At 36.5% G+C, this 6,448-nt stretch overlaps 1 long non-coding RNA gene across 1 annotated transcript; it reads left to right on the top strand.

The window, feature by feature from the left end:
* Nucleotides 1-1,827: 1,827 nt before the first annotated feature.
* Nucleotides 1,828-3,695, top strand: LOC133529661 (uncharacterized). The gene is made up of 2 exons (XR_009801184.1): nucleotides 1,828-2,654; nucleotides 3,609-3,695. It is a non-coding gene; the product is annotated as an uncharacterized LOC133529661 (long non-coding RNA).
* The last annotated feature ends 2,753 nt before the right edge of the window (nucleotides 3,696-6,448 follow it).

Below are 6,448 nucleotides of genomic sequence, written 5' to 3'. Positions count from 1 at the left end.
TGTCAAAGGTTTGCATAGATGGCGCCATCATAGCTTGCCACTGTCTCTAGTTTTGTTCTATGAGATTTGGCTTAAATTACTGGAATCCAGGTCACAAAATTCCAAAAAAAAAACAAGAATTTGACACAACTCTAGGGATTGACAGGGCAAGCTATGATGGCGCCATCTGTTTAATACTACGACCGGCCTGTTGGAACATATGTAAACTACATGCATCATAGACTTATACGTTTTACTGGTTGTTTACTATAGCAACGCTTTTATACTTTGACTGTTGTCATCCACGAAAAATTAAACACACTTATATTTAAATCAAGTGGTTTTTCTCTATTATGGTAGCAGAGCGTGGTTGACCCCATTGTTTCTTTTCTTGTATCTTTTTACTGAGGTGTACCAATAAAGAGTATTCTATCTATCTATCTACCCTTTAAATGTACTTATCACAAAATAAGGGACATCTTACTATGTATATATAGTACATTGTTAACCAAAACAGACATGTCAAAATTGACGTTTATTTCGGTTCCGCTGTGATCCCAATAAGATCTATCTACGATATTTCTAACGTCAAAGTGACATTGATCGTCCGAATCGAGTTGCTTCTGTCAATTATACGACATACAAACGATAGGTTGTGCAATAAAGATAATTTTTATTTGTACCCGGGTTCAAATATATAAGTTTAAACTATGTTAAGCCCAGTAAAAACAACTGTATTTTGTTATTTATTAGTAATATCGGGGAAGCACCGCACGTTTGCGGTTTAATTAATTCGCAATATGTTGATTAATATTTCACGCGTGCCATGACTCATTACACACAACTCAGATAAAAAGGTCGGGAGTTCACCGGCCGCAGCGCGCAGCCGGGAGTACCCTTCTTATCGACGTCAGACAAATATTTGAATAGACGTTGCAGGTATATATATGGCTTATGTTTATTTATTTTTTGATCTATATTTAATCTTGATTTTCAGAGTGTATTTTTGATACGATATATTCCGCTACACAATGTATATTGCAACTTGGAAAAATTTGGAAAATTAACCACGTCTTTTTAGGGTTCCGTAGCCAAATGGCAAAAATCGGAACCCTTATGGATTCGTCTGTCTGTCTGTCTGTCCGTCTGTATGTCACAGTCACTTTTTTCCAAAACTATAAGAACCATACTGTTGAAACTTGGTAAGTAGATGTATTCTGTGAACCGCATTAAGATTTTCACACAAAAATAGAAAAAAAAAACAATAAATTTTGGGGTTCCCCATACTCAGAACTGAAACTCAATCTTTTTCATCAAACCCATACGTGTGGGGTATCTAAAATCTCTTCAAAAATGATATTGAGGTTTCTAATATCAATTTTTTTCTAAACTGAATAGTTTGCACGAGAGACACTTTCAAAGTGGTAAAATGTGTAACTTCTAAAATAAGAGAATGATAAAACTAAAAAAATATATGTTCTACATTACCATGCAAACTTCCACCGAAAATTGGTTTGAACGAGATCTAGTAAGTAGTTTTTTTAATATGTCATAAATGATACGGAACTCTTCATGTGCGAGTCCGACTCGCACTTGGCCGCTTTTTTAATTGATGATAAGTAAGTTAAAATTTTATTTATAGGTATATCGTTTTTTAGCACTATGTTTTGTTTAATTGTATGTTGTCTATTCCATATTTAGGATGTCCGACTTCTTATAAAATAAAATTTAATTATAATATAAAGTTGTACATTGTATGTATGTACATTAAATACCTACAATAAAAATATGATATAAACTTAATTACATTAAAATTGTCAATAATCAATTAGGTATATATTTTTTATAATATCTTTATATACTTTTAATTAGCGTACCTACTTAAAATTATTATACCTACACTCAAAAACTTCAAAACTGTTATTATTATACTTACTTTATTCGAATTTTACAAAAATGAAAACAGGAAAACACGGCACTAGGTCTTTGGACCAATGGCGTACAACGTCTCCTGCATTGGATTTGTAACAGGCAAACATTTTTTTGATAATTTTAATAATAATTAAGTAGGTTTTTTTAACCATATTGCACTGCTATATCTTTTGTAGTATAAATATTAGAATTAAGTAGACTAGGTACGTGGAAATTCGTTTCGCACCTAACATAAAACGAATAAATATGAAATAAATCTGCTGGATCTACTAAATGTTCCTCTGTCCGTTCATATTTCCATCACGTAATGAGTGCATCACTTTAAACTAACCAAAATACCTATGATTTCCAATAACACGTACTTCTTACGGATTAAGAGGTCTAGTTATAGGTACTTGGAACTAGACCCTAGCCGTTATATAATACTTTATCAACAAGACGGCAACAAGAACAAAGATAACTTTGCTCATACTCAACTCCGACAGTCTAACTAAATGCATGAAAACTTTTTTTCATCAAGTGTAAATGTAACTTGGTCACAATTTCCAATAAAAGAAACGCGCATCGGTTCTGAATTCAAATTTCAAACACAGTGGAAGAGTTGCAACGTCTTTTTAGTTTTAAAAACTGATCGTTCCATTTTCAAAATGTTTTCGTGCAAGGTTTTGTTTTTCTTTGTATTGTGTGTGATGGTTGCGACGTACGTGTCGGCTGCACCTGATTTTGACATGGATAAGTTGATTGTAAGTATAACTTTTTTTAATAGAATTAAAAGCTGTTTATACGTTTGAGTAAATAACTTATATAGGTATAATAATATCACAACAAAATGACATTTTTATTGAAATATTTATTAAAAATCTCAATTAGGAGTTTATTTGGAATAGGTACAGTCACCGAATTTGAAAGTTTATTACTTTTCGATTCTATGTAATGGCATTAAGGTTCAAAACTGACAAGCCTTTAAATTCCGTGACTGTACAGAAAAGAGAGAAAGACAAATGAGGTGTCTTTTTTTTTCGTAATTTTTAATAAGTAAAAAAATGTGGCGCTAAAATATTTAGATCTACGGTTAAATTAAAAGTAAGTTCGTGATTGATGTAGTAAAGAAAATGTTATCATAGGTAATAAAATCTATTCATATTTGTATATAAATACGAACTGAATGCTTTATCTATACAGGTAATTTTATCAAAATTTAGACTGTTTATTGCGGGATGAATAAATAGGTCATATTGAACTATTTACACCACGGAAACGGCCCTAAATTCATAAAAATATGTCGGTTTTATACACTTTAGCTGATCAGATATTGATGTCTTGATATTTTTTATGGAATGGGCAATTTTTTTCGCATTTTTGGGGTTTATTATTATTGGAGTTGATGGGCCCTTGAGTGCCACGTCGACCAGGCAGTAATCTATTGTGACAGAGCCCTTTAAAGTTCACTACTAATGCCCGTTGAATCCAGGAAATTCCAGATTCTTTGGGCCGTATGTTCTGTACCTCATAGGGTTGCAATACTGGAGTTCTTTTTGACATTAGTGGACGGGGTTAGTCCCATAGTGAAAGTTGATCAGTATGACCTATATTCACCTTATAAAATTCTGCTTAGGGTTGAAACACAACCCGTATGTTTTAAATATTATGGCATGTGTTATAATAGTAATTCTCATTCCGTTTTTTTTTTTTTTCAGAGAAACTTGGGCAAGCCGATCCGCAAGGCTATCCTGGATTCCGATCAAGCCATGAAGGTGCTGGACGATGTCGACGACATTTACCACGAGATTGCTGATGATTAACATAAAATTATACTATTAAGGAAAAAATTGAATTATTTCATTTTCATCACACTTGCTCGAAAAAATCTTATTTCATGCAGGTGTACTAAAGGACAAAGGCTTATCAATATAAGCCTTTGTCCTTTAGTACACAACAATACGGGAACGGGTGTAGTACGGGAACAATTTCCCGGGGGAGTTATGGAAAAGCTATAACCCCCAATCATCATAGGTTTGTTGTGGACGAAGCATGCTGTTGATTTACATTTTGTGGCCACCTGACGAAGCCTGCGTTGTGGATATTTTATATACCAACTGGACAATTTTTAAGGTTTTATTTGACCATTTAATAAAAATATAAAAAAATATATTAAAGGAATGGAAGGAAGGATTTTTTCTGTGGTTAACAAGATAAATGCCGTTTTTTATAACGCATTACAAGCCTGAATTAGCTATGAATCGTTTGTCTTTATCTGTCATTGTGACTTATGTATTTGTAAGAAACGGATAAAACATAATTTAACTTTCAGGCTTATAAAGTTTTACGAAGAAGGGAGATAAAGAATACTGCAATAAAAGGGAATCTTTACATATTATGTGGTAGTCAAGTTAGTGGGCCCACAAACTATAAATGTATAAGATAGTCCAAATATCTATTTTTTTTTTTTTTTTTTTTTTTTTATTCCGAAAAGTAAGCATTTGACCACAATCTCACCTGATGGAAAGTGCCGATGTAGTCTAGGATGGAACATGCTTACCTAAAAGATGTCTATTCACTCTCGATTTAAAAAGGTCCAAGTTATAGTGGACTGGGAATAGATTTGCAGGAAGTGAATTCCACTCCCTAGCCGTACGCATGATAAAGCTGGATGCGTAGCGTTTAGTGCAAATCAGTGGTAAAGTAACGACGTAAGGGTGAAACGCAAGTCCGCGTCTAGTCCCACGGTGGCAGAACGGAGATGGGGGGATAAGATTATGTAATCCCATCGCACACTCCCCGAAATGTATCCTGTAGAATACCGATAAACAGGCTACCTTTCTACGGTGTTCTAGGCTCTGCAGTCTAGCCTCTACCAATCTCGCATCCCCAATAAGCTTCCTAGCGCGTTTGTCTATGGAATCTAGGGTGGCTAGCTGATACTTGGCGGATCCATCCCAAAGGTGACTGCAATACTCCATACACGACCGGACTTGAGCTATGTAAAGCTGAAGAAGCTGCTCCGGTGTGAAGTACTGCTTGACCTTAGAAAGGACGCCTAATCGTCTAGCTGCAGATTTAGCCAGAGATTCAATATACGCCCCGAAGCTCAGGTTAGATGAGATACTTGTGCCAAGTAGCTGGAGATGGTTGGATATCGGTACGGATACATCCCGGAAAGTCGGAGTCAGGTCGAAAGGACTCCGTTTCGCAGAGAACAGACACGCCTGTGTTTTGGTAGCGTTGAATTTGACCAGGTTTGCGTCGCCCCAATCGGATACTACCTTAAGTGTCAAATTCAGACGGTCTACCATAGCCTGTCGATTAGATTGGACTTCCTCTTTTTTGGCCCGAGCATTGGAGAGATATCTGTCCACGACAGTGCTGTCATCGGCATACCCAAAAGTATCTGGGACTAGCATGTCGTTGATATGCAGCAGAAATAAGGTCGCGGACAGAACAGAGCCCTGAGGAACACCGGCATTAATAGCCCATTGGTCAGATGTGTAGCCATCTAACACCACCCGGATGGAACGTTCACTCAGGAAATTCTCAATCCAGTTGCACAGGCCGGCTGGTATCCCATATGCTGGAAGCTTGCTCACCAAACTTGCATGCCAGACCCGGTCGAATGCTTTAGAGACATCGAGAGATACCGCAAGGGCTTCACCGTGCCTCTCAATTGCCTCGCTCCAAAGATGGGTAGCATGCACCAGAAGATCTCCAGTCGAACGACCCCCGCGGAAGCCATACTGAGAGTCGCTGAGCAAATCGTTATCCTCTAGGTGTGTTAGGAGCCGCTTATTCAGTACACGCTCCATAATCTTGCAGAGTATGGAGGTGACCGAGATTGGTCGGTAATTGGCTGGGTCTGAACGACTACCTTTTTTGGGCACGGGTTGCACGTTTGCAAGCTTCCAACACGACATTCTATTGACAATAAATATTTTAAGCAGGGATCGTTACCGGTGTTCTTATATATATTATATTATAGGACATTATTACACAATTTGACTAAGTCCCACAGTAAGCTCAATAAAGCTTGTGTTGAGGGTACTTAGACAACGATATATATAATATATAAATACTTAAATACATAGAAAACACCCATGACTCAGGAACAAATATCCATGCTCATCACACGAATAAATGCCCTTACCATGATTTGAACCCGGGACCATCGTCTTCGTAGGCAGGGTCACTACCCACTAGGCCAAACTGGTCTGGTCGTAATTAAAACTACTTATAGTTTTACTGTCGTAAAACTTATTTATCTTTCAAAATGTTCTCCTTTGGCTTTGATACATAAACGAAACCCTTGTTGATTAAAAAATTATTAACAACATGCACTTTATTTAATTGTCAACGTATTTTGGCCCAGCCTGTACTGTGCAGATGATCTTATCTCTATAACACAGCCGTTTGGCAGAGAGCCGACTATAGTCCGTGCTGCCCGGAGGATATTTAGCACAAAACAAAGGGGGTGGGCCCCTTTATTATTTATGATTCTTATAACAAAAAGATTAAAGTTTAAAAAAATCTAAAGTCGTTATTATAT

Source organism: Cydia pomonella, chromosome 21 (assembly GCF_033807575.1).
Source record: "Cydia pomonella isolate Wapato2018A chromosome 21, ilCydPomo1, whole genome shotgun sequence".
Classification (NCBI taxonomy): domain Eukaryota; kingdom Metazoa; phylum Arthropoda; class Insecta; order Lepidoptera; family Tortricidae; genus Cydia; species Cydia pomonella.
The sequence above is the reverse complement of the archived record's forward strand: the minus strand, read 5'-3'. Positions and strand labels throughout refer to the sequence as shown.